This window comes from Lagenorhynchus albirostris, chromosome 7 (genome assembly GCF_949774975.1).
Source record: "Lagenorhynchus albirostris chromosome 7, mLagAlb1.1, whole genome shotgun sequence".
Taxonomy (NCBI): Eukaryota; Metazoa; Chordata; class Mammalia; order Artiodactyla; family Delphinidae; genus Lagenorhynchus; species Lagenorhynchus albirostris.
Window position 1 is genome coordinate 81,185,796 of NC_083101.1, and position 15,887 is coordinate 81,201,682.

Here is a 15,887-nt window from a genome sequence, read left to right on the forward strand (position 1 = left end):
GAAAGGGGCAGCATCAGCCTAGGCAGGAGCCTCCTGGGGAGCCCTCACTCCTCTCAGGCAAGACTGGGAAACCCCAGCCCTAGGGCCAGGGCACCTTGACCCCAAATGCCCTTCTTTTTTTTTTTTTTTGCCGTCCGCGGGCCTCTCACTGCTGTGGCGTCTCCCGTTGCGGAGCACAGGCTCCCGACGCTCAGGCTCAGCGGCCATGGCTCACGGGCCTAGCCGCTCCGCGGCATGTGGGATCTTCCCGGACCGGGGCACGAACCCGTGTCCCCTGCATCGGCAGGCGGACTCTCAACCGCTGCGCCACCAGGGAAGCCCCCAAATGCCCTTCTTAATGGGGCTCAGGATCCTCTTCAAGCAACAGAAAACATTATTGGCATCTGTAGGCAGAGGTCTGCGAAGATGGTAGAAGGCAACCTACAATGGTTTGTTGTTCATTACAGCCGCTGGAGGCAGGATGGGTTACAGATCACTGGTAATGCTAGGGCCATTTTTCTAGGAAAAAAATAACTTCACTGGTAAGGTTAGCTAATTAGCTATAAACATCACAAACTGAAAGGGTGATGTTCTAACTTGACTGGAGGTCTACACTTCTCCAAATTGTCTTGAAGAAAAGGCCGCCTGCCACGCTCCTGGGGAGAGAGCCCCTCGGATCTGCCCCTGCCATGTTCCCCCTACCCACCCCCACCCCCGGGCGAGTCTTGCCCCACTGGGCTCTGGGAAGTTCACAGAGCAGCAGGGTACCAGGGCAGTGGTACACTGTGACCAGGTCAGGTGTGGCTTTTGCTTTAGTGGACACTAAGGATCATGAGAAGGATGAGGGATTTTCCCTGTCAGGGACCACAACCCGTCCTTCAGCCCAGGAGCCTGGGAGCCCCAGCCCAGCAGATATGCATCAGTGTCTACACGCTCCCATGTGGGAACACAAAGCACACTCAGGACATGTTCCCAGAAGCCAGGATGGACCCAGTGGCCCCCCTACCTGCTGTCCTGCTTCCTGGGATGGGTCCAGCTGCCCTCACCCCACTCCACCCCAGCACATGCCCATACCTGAGGGCAGGGAAATAACTATTTCCTGCAGGAAAGGTTCCAGACCTGATTCTCCTGCCCCAGTCTGAGGAGAGAGGGGGACTGTCAACAAGACAGAAGCAGCGATCCAGAGAGGGACACTGCCAGACACTCAACCATGGCCACCACCAGAGGTACAGCCAGACACACAGCAAAGACACTAGCCAGAGACACTGCCCAAAACAAGAGACAGAGCCCCAGGAAAAGAGCCCACACACAGACTGGAGAGACTGTGTCGGGCACGATCAGACAAAGCCAGAGAAACAGGTAGACAAACCAGATAACCGGCCAGAAACACGGCCAACACACAGCCAAAGGGCCCGCAAGAAACCCTGTGAAAGACTCGGCCAGACGCAGGCAGACATATCAGAGAGAGTAAGCAGCACAGGCAGAGACACCATCAGCAACAGAGCCGGAGAGCCAGAGACACTGTCAGAAACCATGCCAGAGAAACTGCCTGACACACAGGCAGAGAAATACCAGAGGAACTGATAGACACAAACAGGCGTACACCCAGGAAAACTGCCACTGAGAGAGCCAGAGACACAGTCAGATGCTCAGTCAGGAAGTAGCCATACCACTCAAAACACTGCCAGGGGCATGCAGACACACAGTCGGAAACACTGCCAGACAAACAGCCAGAGACACTGCAGAGAGTTACAGCAGGGGAGATGAGTGTGGCCGTCAGCCTGGAGCGGTGGGTGGGGGAGCCGGAGAGAATCTGACTTCCAGGGCCTCCTTTATGGGAAGGGCTCCTGTCTACCCACTGCTACACTCGCCCCTCACCAGGCGAGCCCTCCCCTCTGCACCTGGTGCTCCTCCAGCTACAGCCGCAGGAGCTCCGGCTGCCCCTCCCTGGCACAGCTCATCTCTCTAGGCCCCAACTGGCCTCGGCTACCCCTCCCACATCTGTGACCCCTGAGGCCTTTGCTACCACCTGGCCTAGCTCCTGACCCTCTGCCACTCCCCTATCTTTAGCTACTCCTCAGGCCTAGGAGGGTAAGACAATGGCCAAAGTCACAGTCAGCAAGTGGTGGGGCGAAGAAAGGAACCCAGGATGAACCAGTGCTAAACTCAGAGCAAACGAACCCAGGATGAACCAGTGCCAAACTCAGAGCAAACGAACCCAGGATAAACCAGTGCTAAACTCAGAGCAACCGAACCCAGGATGAACCAGTGCCAAACTCAGAGCAAACGAACCCAGGATGAACCAGTGCCAAACTCAGAGCTGGGGCTGGAGAAAGGGAGATAGGAGGCTGGAGGCCTACGTGGTTCCCCAGCTCAACCCCTGCAGGGCACCCTCAGACCCTCCCCAACCCTCTCTGCCGTCCACCCATGCTGTCTCCTCAGAGCCAGCCCACTGCCCACCACATGGGAGAGGAACCAGGCAGAGTGGACAGAGGTTAGATCACAGAATGGGAGTAGAGGGACAGGGTGGTCCTCTGCTTCCTGCTCCTTCCTGGTCCCAGATGGGAGGGCCATGTGGGTGAGGAGATGGCGTGGCATGAGTGTAAGGCATACAAGCAAGCGCACACACACACACACACACACACACACACACCCGGGTCCTCACAGGGGGAGGGGAGGCTTCTTCATCAAAGTCGCCTCCATCAGCCCGATGAGTTACTGTAAGGGCCGGGCCCTGGGCCAACGGGGCTGCAGCCATGGGAGACGGGCGCTGCTGAGAGCAAGCGCTGCAGAGAGGGGGGATGGGGTACCACGACAGATGCTGCACGGTTGGGGACACCCAGAAAAGGGAGAGACCCAGGGAGGGGGGAACAGAGAGGCAAGGAGAGAGGGAAAGCAGTGAGCAGAGACCCTGAGGGACAAGAAAAGAACAAGACAGGGAGAAATGGAAGAAGAGGCACAGGAAGAGAGACAGGGAGCATAGGAGATGGGCAGAGATTCAAGGACAGAGGGAGAGACAGACCCAGAGAGAGTGACAGAGACCCCAACAGCGTCTCTGTGCCCACCAAGAGCATCTCTCCAAGCCCACCCACCTCCTGCAGTGTGAGGAGAGGATGCCATCAGTGCAGCAGTGCTGGCTGATCTGAGACAAGAGTAGGGCTTCCTGGGGGTGGGAGGGCTTCTGCCTATGAATCCAGGAGCCCAGCCCCCAGGGCATAAGGGTGGACAAAACCCCATCCCACCCCACCTGCAGGTCCAGGGGGCCCCAGGCCAATTTCACTTCCCTCTTCCCTCCAAGTCCCCGCTGGACCCATTCCCAGGTAGGGAAGCTGAGGCCAGAGGCATCCAAGCTACACCTCTGCCCTACCCTAGCTCACCTCAGGCCACCCATCCCAGGGCAAAGAGCATCTTTCCCAGGAACTTTCCAAGTCCACACCCCATGGCTCTGGGATAGATCTGGAGCCTAAATCCCATAAAGCCCCAGATGAAGGCTATGCAAACTGGCCCAGGCTCCCTGCAGACCCTTCCAGAGGCCCAGCCTGGCCGCCAGCCCCAGACCCAGAAATGAGGAGGGAACAGAGGGCACCCCACTAGCAAGTGCCCAGCAGCCCAAATCCCTTGTAAACAGAAGCCCAGCACCTCTCCTGACACAGAACCCCACAGTGTTGCCACACACATACACACACACACAGGTGACACATCAAGAGACAACCCTGGGCCCCCAACTTACTGTCACTGTTCCACCATGACACAAAGACATTACACACTGACAACAACACCCAGTGAAAATTACACAGTTGCACAGTTGACAATGACACACAGGGATACTGACAGTCACCACAGTGACAATGATGCAGTGAGTGACAGCCACACACAATGACATCAACAAACAAGGCAATGACACCTGTTGACACTGACACAGTCACAATGACAGTAACCTCAGAATCAAAGATGCAATGAGACTGACTGTCACATAGGCTAACAGTGACAGTGACATCCACAGTGACACAGGGATGTTGGCAGACTCAGTAAGATGGACAGTCACGCAGAGTAACACCAGCCCTCAGTAACGCTGACACCACAGAGGCTGACAGTCGCCAGCAGGGACACTGACACAGTGATGTGTTCCAGATCAAGGACCTCAACTACCCAGTTTCTGGCTTAGGATCCAGGGCCCAAGACCCCTTTTGCCAGCCCCAGCAGGAGCTCAGGTGCCCTGCACCTCAACCCTCAGCCCCTGCCCAGCTGAAGGCAAAACCGAAGAAAGGGAAGTGTGAGTCTGGGAAAGCCTCTATTCACCCCTGCATTAAGTTATTCAGCCCAACCCTGGGGAACCCCTGCCACATCCAGGATGGGACTGGGGGTTCTGGGCGCCACTGCCTGGGGCCCAGCTCTGACTGTGTGCGTGTCGACGTGCAATAGCGTGTTCTGAGCTTCCGGCTTCAGGGTGCTGGTTGGTGTGGGTGTGTTGAGGGTCAGGTAGGTTCAATCTGGCCTGGACAATGAATGAATGGGGAGGCCCCACGTGGTACCTCCGAGAAACTGAGATCCGATGAAGGTCACTGGCCTGGACCCCACCCCCCTCGGCCTGGGGCTGGGGTGAGGTCAGAAGCATCCCTCTGAGGGAGGGCATCTGGCCCACAGCAGGGGCCAAGGTGACATCTCCATAGCTTCCAGTCTCCCTTGGCAACCCCAGACTCCAGGATCCCCCAGGGTAAGGGAAAAGGCACTCTGTGTTGGGGCCTCATCCCCTTCTTCTCTCCCTACCACAGCCCTAGAAGATGCATCCTGGGAATGAGGCAAGAACCCAGGGCAGGACGACCCGCTGATTCAAAGGCCTAGGGAACTCTAGGGGCCTCAGACCTGCAGAGGAATTAGGGTGGGGGAAGACAGACACCTACACTTGGAGACAGAGAGGGAAAATGAAAGACAGGGCAGGGGCAGAGACAGGGACAAGGACATGGTGGACAGGGAGGAACAGTGCTGGCTGAGGGGACGGCTGGGAGAGACAGTCTGGGCGGGCGGGAAGCTCCAGGATGGGGAGGAGGGGCTGAGGCCAGGAGGCCCCCAGATCCCACCAGGCCTAGGCAGCCTGGACAGCGTGGGCGGTGGGGGGGCAGAGGCCTGAGCGGTCCAGAGGCTGGGGGTGGGGCGGAGGCCAAGGATGGAGGCCTGGCCCCTGGCAGCTGGCCCAGCAGGCCCCCCATGGGGGAGGGGGCGGGCCTGGGTCAGGGGCCAGCTCCTGGGCTGGGGCCGGCTGGCCATGGGGCAGCCTCCTACTCCCCACAGTGTCTCCCCCTGTCTCTTCCTCCTTTCTCTCTGAATCCAGACCTGGCCCTCCTCTCAGCTCTCAGTGCCCCTACCCTAAGTGGCACAGGACCCAGAAGCCATGCCTGGGTTTAGGACTCAAGCCGTATCTCCTCCTGGGCTACCCATCCCCACCCGCTCCAGGAGCAAGCCCCCATGCTCAGGGGAAAGGACCCCACCCAAACATATGCCCCCCCTCCCCCGCAGAAGGGGGCAGGAGAAGCTGAGCACCAGCGGGAGGGGGGCCAGGAGGGAGGCAGGGGGAGCGGTCCCCCAGCTCCAGCCTCTGGCTGAGGCTGTGGAAAAGGAGGCGGCCCAATGTGAGTGAGTTGGGGGGGGGTATCCGCACCTGCTGTTGTGACCTCCACAGCCGGAGATGGGGGCCTGGGGGGGGGACAAGATTCCGATGGATTTTGGCAGCAGCCCGGACTCTGAGCGCTCAAACCCCCCACCCCCCAGCCTCTTGCACCGTGGGGACCCTGAGATCAGCATGTGCGTGCCCTGCTGCACGTGTGTGCGGGCGTGTTGCGGGCCTCCCATATGACGGGCCTGGCTGGGCAGCTGGGAGGTGTCCTGGGGAGATGGGTGTCTGAATCCCACCAGCCGTGCGCACATGTGGAGCCCCACTCGGGGCCCTGCATGCTGCCTGCTGACCTGGGCACCGGCTTGTATATGCTCACATATGCAGGCCTGGACTTAAGCAGCCCTCTCGGTGCAAAAGGTCTGGGCTTTCTCCCTCAAAAGTCATCTGATCCAGCCCCCTGCCTCTCAAATGGGAAGCAGGAAGGGGCAGATAAGTTCATATCCTCCCTTTGGGCACATGGGCTCTGGATAGCTTCACAGCACCTGAGGTGCAAGCTCCAAATCTCTCATCCCCTAACCCCAGTCCAGAATCCCTTGTGGCTTCTAGAAGAATCAGGAGGATCCCTCTATCCAGAAAAGGCCCACACACCAGTCGGGTTAAGTCTAGGGGGAGTGGGGGCTTGGGGGCTGGCCTTCTTGGAGGGACAGATGCTGCAGCAGGAGGTTAGACAGCTGGAAGAACTCCATGAAAGGCGGGGGATGGGCAGAGCAACAGGGTTGACTGAGACCTCCCTCCGCCAACAGGGGAGTGGGCTCGCAGCAGATGAGGCAGGAGCAGGAAGGAGGCTGCTGAGCCCTCCATGGAGACAGAAGGATGGACAGAATAGCTTTCCAGACTTGGGGGCTGGGGCAAAGACCTATTTGCCTCAGCATCTCCCACTACACCCCACCCCTGGCCCCATCACTGCTATGGTGCAGACACACCCTCGAGTATATACACAGAGGTTGATGCTTTGCAAGCTTGTGTGTACACGTGCGCGCGTGCACACGTGCGCACACGAACACACACACACACACAAAGGGGGGGTGGGGTGGGCAGTGCATGTGAAGCATTGATGTGTAACGAAAAGAACTGAAGATGGTCTTTCCGACAGAGCCAGAGGTGAGCAGGGGAACAGAAATGTCAACTATCTTCACGTGCGCTGCTCTCCCTGCCCCCCAACACGCACGCACAATGCACACACTACTTCTGAGGAAGCTTCTGGTCTGCTGGGCAAAAGCAAGCCATCCTTCCTCCCCCTTCCTCCCCTCCACACAGTGGGGAAGCCAGAGCAATCTGTTCCTGATGGGTAAACACAGGCATGAGTATGCGCGCACACATGCTCACACACACACCCGCGATTCAGGGGTGCGTGACACCCAGTGCTCACTTCACCCCAAGATGGGACGCACACTCGGGCTCTCACTACCACTGGCAGAGCCTCCCAAAGTCCCCCACCTCCACCACACACAGCCAGTGCTTCACAGACACACCCAGGCAGCCCCTCGCTGACACAGGCACTTGGAGTCTCCCATCACAGCCACTCATCACGGCCTCCCACGTGGACACCTGCTGCCACAGCCTCGCACATGCTGGTATGCGCGCACACACGAATCACAGTCACAGTCACACACAACAGACTCTCTCACACGCACTCAATCAAAACAGTCCTGGTCTCACATATGGATACCAGCACACACTCAGAACACTCACCCTTCCACACAGATAACAGAGCACCTCCAGAAACGCGGAGCCCCCCTCACCCCCCGGCACCCTCAGCCCTCACACCCCTACGCTCGGCAGTGGGAAATAGATACACACTCCATGCTGGGACCTCGGGTTGCCTGGCCTGTGCCTGGGGGAAGACAGGATAAAGCTCAGGGTGGCCTAAAGCAGGAAGGGAAAGTTCCTGAAAATCGAGGAAACAGACTATTCCCTACTCGGCTCCTTCCTCTCCTAACCCTGCTTTTGCCAGTATTTGGGAATGAGGGGAGATCCTGGCCAGAGCAGAGGGGTGAGGGAGCCCCCGGGTGAAGAGATGGCGGCACTGGTGGCAGCAGGAGCCAGCAAACCCCAGAAACCAGCCTGCCCCCAGGGCCCTCCTGCCTCACCTCCTCACCCCCTCTTCTCCAGGATGAGGAGAAGCAGCAGCTCTCAGCCTAGCCACCTGCTGAGTGACCCCAGGCCTCTTCAAAACCTCTCTGTGCCTACAACTGTCTATAGGGCACCTGAATGTCAGGCCTGGCTGCAGGAAGAGAGGCAAGGGGAAGGAGATGAGGCCTCGACCTCAACCCCCAGCCCCTGCCAAAGCCCTGTCATCACTGTCAGACCCCAAAGAGAGATGGGGACAGCACTGGCCAAGCCAGTGCTCCTCTGACAAACCACTGAGGACAAGAATCCTAAAGTGTCCTTGGACCCTGCAGCCCCACCTCCCATCACAAGAGAGGACGCTGTGTCGCTGTCCAGGCAGAAAGGAATCCAGGCTGTGCTGGCAGGGCCCCAACTGGAGAACAATTGGCAATGCTGTTGACATCCTCACCACTTGCCACTCCAGGTGTAGCTTGAGCCCTGATGCCCCATCCAAAAGTGAGTCTGAGAGGGCTCCATGGAAGCCAGGCGGGGGAGCAAACACCGGGCAGCAGAACCTAAGGAAACCAGGCAGGGCGACCCCATAAAGCCAGGTGATGGGGACTTAGGAAAAGCAGGCCGTGGGGACAAAAGAAATCAGGCAGCAAGGTCTGCGGAAACTAGGCGACAGCGCCCAGAAGAACATAGGCTGTGGGGGCCAAATGAAGCCAGCCCGCGGGGACTGAAGTTAGCTAGGAGGTGGGGACAAATGAAGCCAGGCGAGAGGCCCACAGGATGGGAGAAAAGAAAGCTATCAGGAGCTCATGCCCTCTGTCTAGATGTCCCCCACACCCTGGGCCTCTCTCTCAGTAGCCCCCTTCCCACCCAGGTGCTGGTCCCCTCCCCCAGGCCAATGCACACAGCCAGAGCCCCCTCCTCGCTCAGAGGCCTGGTCCAGTTGCAGCCACTGGGCCCCGGCCCCATCCCTGGGACCTCAGGAAGTCCCAGCCCCTCCCACCGGCTGCAGAGGAGGGGGGCTGGGGGGGGAGAAAGAGAAGAGAAGAGAGACAGCTTGGCAGAGGGAGGGCCGAGCAGCCGCGGGGGGCGGGGGCCGAGAAAGGAGCGGGAAGCGGCGAGGCGGGCTGGCGGGCGGCGCGGGCGGGGGCGTCTCTGCCGCGGGAGCGGGGGTGACAAGTTCTCCGGCCCTGCGGCTGCGCGGCCACTGACCTGGGTCCCCGTGCAGGCGCCCAGTCGGTGCCTCCGGCGCTCCGCGGGTGCGCCCGACCGCCCGCGGTCATCGGGCCCCTGGGGTTCGGGGCTGGGGCCCGGGCGGCCCGGGGAGCAGGCGTGTCCCCCCCCCCGCCTACCCCCACCCCCGAGAGTCCCGGCGGGCGGGCGAGGCGGCGAGCGGGCCGGGAGGAGGGGAGGAAGGAGCGCGCGGCGAGCGAGCGAGCCGAGCTAGCGGAGGGAGCGAGTGAGGGACGGCAGGCAGTGAGGTCATCCTTTGAATCTAATTGTCTGAGTCAGGAGGAGATGTGGCACTCGATGCAGGGGGAGGGGAGGGGGAAGGGACCCTCGCGGCTCCGGGCCGGGGCCCCTCCTCACACCCAGGGCCGGCCGCGGCCTCCCTTCCCCCGCCCAGGGCCAAGTTGTCTCGGGCCAACTGGGACAAACCCCTGCCCGTCTCACTCAAGGCTGACCTCTGCTGCCATGGGGGCTCCAACCCACATCGCCCCCAGAGAGCGGCCACCTTTCTATTCTCTGGGGGTGATGGGGACCCCCTCCCGGCCCAGGTTGCCCTCCCGCATGTCTGAGGGTAATGGGAAGCCCCCATCCCACCCCCAGGTCGTATTTCTGCCCTGTGAGGATAAACGGGGAACCTCCACCAGCCTTGCAAGGGACCTTCGTGCACTCTAGAAACGTGGAGTCCCCAACTCTACTCCCCAGGTGACTTCTTGCACTGGGAATTTGGGGGAATCTGGACATTGAACCGAAGCTCCCCTTCCTGCCTCCTGAGAATGACAGTGCAATGCCTCCCAGTCCTGCACTTTGGGGGGCATGAGGACCCCCAACGGAGCCCAGGGTCTCTACTCTGCATACCCAACTCTTCAGGAGGGGCAGGAGCCAGGCCAGAATCCCAAGGTCCCCAGAGGCTGCTCAGGGGAGCAGGTCACTCAAGTGGTGGGAGGGCAAGACGACAGTTGGGCCCTGGGCCTGTCAGGTGTGCACGCACAAGCACATGCACACATGTGTACACGCACATGGGGGGAGACCAGGCGGCTGGGGACACTCACACCGAGGGCCACACACCCCTCCCCTCGCCCCCATGGGGGAGGGGTGATAAATATTTAAGCGGCTTTTAGCTCTGAAGGGGCTGAAGCTGGGGGAGGGAGGGGGATCCACAATGCCTGATTAATGGGGTTACCGGCTTGGATCAATCCATCTGCCCGCCGCTCCCTCTTCCCTCCTCCCTCCTCCTCCCTCCCTCCGCCTAATGCGCTTTATCAGGAGACGCTTTTCTGACTTGGCAGCGTCGGGTGTTTTAAATAGACCCATTTAGAGCAGGGGTTGGGGGAGAAAGGAGGGGGGGAAGGGAGACAGAGATTGAGACAGGCTGGGAGACAGAGATGAATCAGGAGAGAGAGACAAGCCCCGGAAGAGAGAGACTGGGAGCGGAGAGACAGAAGGAGATACTGAGACACGGAAATAAGAGGCTGCGGATGACACTCCCACGGAGGCTGAATGGGGCCGGGGGGTGGGGGGGTGATGGTGAGGCCGAGGGGAAGCTGGGGGGCTGAAGAGTAGAAACAAACAAACTAACAAAAGAGACAGACAGAGAGAGAGGAAAGGAGTCACCGACAGCAGGAAGAAACCCAGAGACAGGTTCTCTGCAAGGGCTGAGTGCTAGCCTGGGAGACAGCAGATATCTTTTATTTCCAAAAACAGTTTTTCATCCACTTTGTTAAATTAAAAAGCTGTCTTTAAAGTGGTGCTGGAGGTGCTGCTGCGGGAGGGTGGACGGAACTGCCAAGTCCTCCCTCTCAGCCTCCTCGTCTGCCCCCACAGAAGCTGCCTCAGCCCTAGCCCCCAGGGGTATTCTCCAGCTCCCCTGCTCTCTGTGATCCTCTGGGATCCCCAGGGACAGGGTCAGGGCATCTGAGCTACTGTTCATTGGCAGAAAGTCCTTCCTGCTGTCTGGCCTCAGTCCCTCCTGCTGCAGGGAGCCCATTCTCTTGCCTGACCACTAGCCTTCTCTTCTCTGGTCCCAGTTCCAACGCCCTAAGATGTCCCCAGTCGGAGGGAGGATGATGGCCCTCACAGCTGAGCAGCTCACTTTCCCAACCGGCCATCACACTCCTTCCAGGTGTGCTCCCTAATACTGGGTAAATCTGAACTTCTGTCAGACACCCCACTCCAAGTCCCTAGGTCTTCTGGGAACAGTGAGACAGAAGCTTAACTCTCTCCAGCCTTCTGGAGCCTCCCTTCCTCCTCTTCAGAACCCCAGCTCCATTTTGTCCCTTTTATGGCCATGTTGTCAGCCTGGATACCCCCCCCCCGCACCCTCAACAACACCCCATTCCTAGTTCTGAAGGGTCAGCAACCCACCCCACCCCCCCAACTCCCAGGCCAGGAAAATGGCCAGTCTGTTTGGGAGCTGAGATGAAAAGCCTGGCCGGCCTTTGTGGGCCTCTGGCGGGTTTCGGACAATAGGCCCTTCCGTTCCGCTCCAGCGCGCCTCGATCCCATGGACACCCCCACCCTGGGGGCTGCCAATCCGGGGGCCTTGCCTGGTCGGAATGGAAGGCGGGGAGAGTCAGGCCCAGCCTCCGAGGCTGGCCTCAGAAGATTCTGGACTTTCTGACCCTCTATCCTGCCTCCTCCAAGCCCAGCTGCTCCCTGTTGTCAAGCCAGAGAGATGCTTTGGGGGCAGAGAGGGAGCCTGACAATGAGACAAAACATACTCCCACATCCAGATTCAGCTCCCTCAGTGCAGAACCCAATTTTCTGACCTGGCTTTGCCCTTGCCTGTGTGACTGTGGGTAAGTCTCTTCCCCTTTACTGGCCTGTCATGAAAAGCCTCAGGAGGAAGGAGGAGGGGAGAGCAGGAAGAGATCTCAGGCCCTCCTTCACTCACATCCCCAGACCTACAGCCCCAATGCACCTGCCAGATGCCCTGAAACTGACCCGCCTCCCCTGGGTCCCCAGCACATACCTCTTCACCGCTGGCCGCACACGGAGCACATCAACGTCCTCCTCCTCCAGACCAAACTCTTCCTGAGACTTCCAAAACCAAGGGGGCGGGATGATGTGACAAGGCTCGATTCTAGAAGGGCAAAGGGCACAAATCAGAGGCTACAGAGGAGACCTTAGTCCAACTCAGAGCTCACTTCACACTCACAACCCCACTGTGAGAAGGAGAGACTGAGGCAGGCAGCAGGTAAGTGTCTAGAAGAGAAAAAGTTGGGAGTGGTCCAGACTCCCTGCAGCACCCTTTGCAGACCTTAGGTTCTGAACCACAGGGACAAAAGTAGGCCAGAAGCCAGTGGCCTGACACCACACATAGATACACACCCAAAGACAATCCAAAATCCCCACACAACCAGTTCACAGACACAAGCACCTCCATGTCACACACATTCTCCCATGCATACTCATACAGAGACCCATGGCCCCCAGCAGGGCATAAACACCCACCATCATACTGTTTTCTCCTCATCACCACTACGATTTATTGAGCATCTGTTACGTGTCAGGAACTGTTAGGCACTTTATATGCATGATCTCATTTAATCTTCATGACTTCTCCGTGAGGTAGGTTCTACTATTATTCCCATTTGACAGCTGAAAAAACTGAGATTCGGGGAGGTTAACTTGCCCAAGACGACACAGCTGATCCGTTCCAGAGCATAGATATGAGTGCAAGTCTAGCTCCAAAGCCCTTCTGCTATACCAGTCTGCCTCTGCAGATCTCTCTCCCACCAGCACCGTGCCTTTCCCAATAACAATAGGAACAGCTAACACTTGCTCAGGGTCCTTGATGAGCCAGATACCATGCTGAGGACTTAACACACAGTTTTGGCAGATGAGAAAACTGAGGCTCAGAGAACAAAAGCGCCTTGCCCCAAGTCACATGACTGGTAGTTGGTAAGAAAGCTGGCTGTTCTGAAAGTCACTGTTGCTTCTAGGACTCCACTTACTTAACAGAGCCCTCGACGTCTACAAGACCCCGGGAGACTCTCAGGGTTCAACTGCTCCTCTCCCCGCCAAAACAGGTCCCAGATGTGTCTGCCAAAGGCATGATCAAGTGCCTAAACACATACCCATGAGAAAGGGACTCCATGTCATCCAACCCTGCCCAGAGAGGCAGAGGTACCACCAAACAGGGAGAGATGGCCAGAAACGAAAACAAGGTGTTAGAGACAGGCTGGCTGGTGGTAACAGATACAGACACACCAAGAGATAGGTAGGCCCAAAGAGAGAAAGACAGAGACAGACACACGGGACCAAGGAATGACAGAGACAGTGGGAAAAGGAGACAATACAGGGAGAGGAGGATACAGGCCGACGTGAAAAAAACACAGAAGGATAGACACAGACATACAGACACGTATGGAACCATCCCACCTTCACAAGAAGAAAACTGTGAAAACAAACAAGACTCAGGCAGTGTGTGGTACGTGTGTAAGTGTGCATTCGAGTGTGCCTGTGTTGGGGGCATGCAGAGTCTGTATCACTACACACATTACACCAGCTGCTTCCAGCAATTTCATCTGATTAATAATAAATGCCCCGTAATTACAGCCACTCCCCCAGCCCTTCTTCCTGTTTTTTGTCAGCTGCCACCAGGCCAGCCCCCTGTGGACCCCATGGCCCCCTCCATCCTCACCTGCTGTCTTCCACAGGGCTGAGAGGACATGGGCTAGGGAAGGAGACCAGACTCCCAACCTGAGGGAGAATACCCATTTCTCTATCTTGGATTAATGCCCAATGCTCCCAAGCAAAAGGTCATTTCCCTTAGGTCTCACTCAGAACTCTCCCCCTTCCCTGGGTATAACCTGTAACCCCTAATGTGGCCTAGAGGCCCAGGTCTGGGGACACAGAGAGGAATGAACTCTGGACTCCCCTTGCCCACTCTTCATCACTCACTGGCTGAAAGAAGTCTCCATTCACAAAGCTTCCCCAGCCTCGGAACCCCACAGGCTCAAAGGAGGAAGGGACCAGGACAGCCCCCCTCTTCCCACCCCATCATTCCAACCCAGGCAGCCCCAAAGTCTCTGCCCCCTTGTGTACTCTCACGCTTTGGACACGCTATGGCTCCGCCTCCATTCCTGAGCCCCCCCAGGTCCACCTCCTTCCAGGCCTCCCACCCTAGCTCTCCAAGGCAGCTCTATCAGAATCAGCTGCGGGTTTGTGCTGATCTGTTTCTAATCGCTGGGGCCTGGTTCACGCTGGCCCCCACCCCCCAATATTGATTCCATTATTTGGAGAGTCATTGACGTCAAGGACCTGGATGGGTGCCAAAACCGCCTTCTCTCAGGGCCTGGGCCAGGACCCAGCCCCTCATCTCGCGATTTCACGGAGGGGCCCAGAAAGGTCAGCTCACGGGCCAGGGTCACGTGACATCTGCCCTCAGAGGCTGGGGCTCTTCTTACCTTTTGGGGCCCACTGTGCAGTTCCTTTCTCCTGGGGGAGAGGGGCTACACAGAGGCATGGGGGTCAGAAGTGAGGTGGGGACCTATAGAATAGGGTGTGGAAGAACCTCATTGGGTCTTGGGCTGCAAGGAAGAGCTCTAGGAGGTAGGGATGGAGGCAGTGGCTCAGAAAAGGCTACTTGGGGAAAATTTTGTTCTTTGCCACACACTATTTTGGAACATCCTGAAGCTGGACTTGAAATGACTATTAGAGTACTATTGACTACTCGATTTTTATGTCTGATATCAGATGTACCTCCAGGCTCTCTGAGAAAGAAATTCTCTGCAGTGCAGGGTAACAGTTTACCCTAAATGTTGCCATCATTTGACTAAGTGGCACCACTATTTTATAAACCTTTGTTCCAGATAAAACAAAGGCTCTGTCTCCTGTGCAACTCTCGCCCATGCTGCCTCAGTTTCCCCACACTCTCCCAGTCTCTCGTGCCTCTGTGCCTATCCCATCAAGATGCAGCCACTGCTACACTGACCCACACCAGCAACTCCCTGGCTCTGGCTGGACAGGGTATTTTTAGGATCCGAACCCTGTGTTCTCAGACAGACATTAATAACCAATACAGACAGTCCGTGGTGCCCACAGCAGCTAAACAAACTCGGAATCCAGCCTCAAAGGCTCAGACATGGGGTCCACTGCCTTAGCTACAGTCCAAGAAACCCAGACCTAGAGAGAGAAAGGGACATGACATGCTCACAACCACGTGGGGAGAAAAGGACTTTCCCATCTTCTGAAAAATCCTGAAGCTGGGGAGAGGACAGAGGTGACCTCTGACCTCTGCCACAGAAGCAGGGTCATTGCCCTGCCCCAGTCTCACCTAGTCCAGACCTTTTCAAGGAAGAAGCTGCCTATCCTTTGCACTCCTTCCCTGAAGGCAGGGAAGTCCTTCCTTTAGTCTAGCTGCAAATCACTCAGGGGTCCTTTGAGCCAAACAGGGTTATACAACAGAGGCTGTTGGGTCTCAAGCCACAAACCCCAGAGAGTCCCCTCTCCCCATGGTCTGTCCCACTCAATGTTCATTCCTCAACATTTCTTGAGTACCTAATCCCTGCCAGGTCCTGTGCCAGGAGTTAGGGACATGGTCCTGCCCACCAACAACACTCAGTCTGGCAGGAGAGAAAAAGATGTATTATTTACTCAGCAGTGCCCTCCCACTGTGTACCTGGTCTGTGCCAGGGGCAGGGTGGGTGGGTGGTAAGCAAAGCAGACCCCAGTCCCTAGGTCCCAGAGTTCACAGGCAATTACTATGCAGCCTTGGTGAGTATTGTGAAGAGGAAGTACAGGTAACGTATGGTGGGGCATGCTGACTTCTTTCAGGACTGAGGATGCTTCAGTCCATTCCTAAACCCCAGGACGGGCCCTTGGACTGCCCAGAAGTCACCACCATAGTCTAACTTCAGTTCCTTCCACTGTAGCTCCAGCCCCAGCTTCTGGGAGCTGGTTCCCCGCAGCAGCAGGGTCTAACTTCCCCACATCTGCCCCAGCT

The 15,887-nt window shown here is 57.7% G+C and overlaps 1 protein-coding gene across 3 annotated transcripts in view; it reads right to left on the reverse strand.

Annotated features, from left to right (window-relative positions):
* Window positions 1-15,887, reverse strand: part of CNTFR (ciliary neurotrophic factor receptor) — a 39,216-nt gene that overhangs the window by 18,204 nt on the left and 5,125 nt on the right. For all 3 annotated transcript variants that reach the window (XM_060155274.1, XM_060155275.1, XM_060155273.1), the window contains exon 2: window positions 11,910-12,020. The gene's annotated coding sequence lies outside the window, so the exon portion shown is untranslated. The remainder of the gene's footprint in view (window positions 1-11,909; window positions 12,021-15,887) is intronic.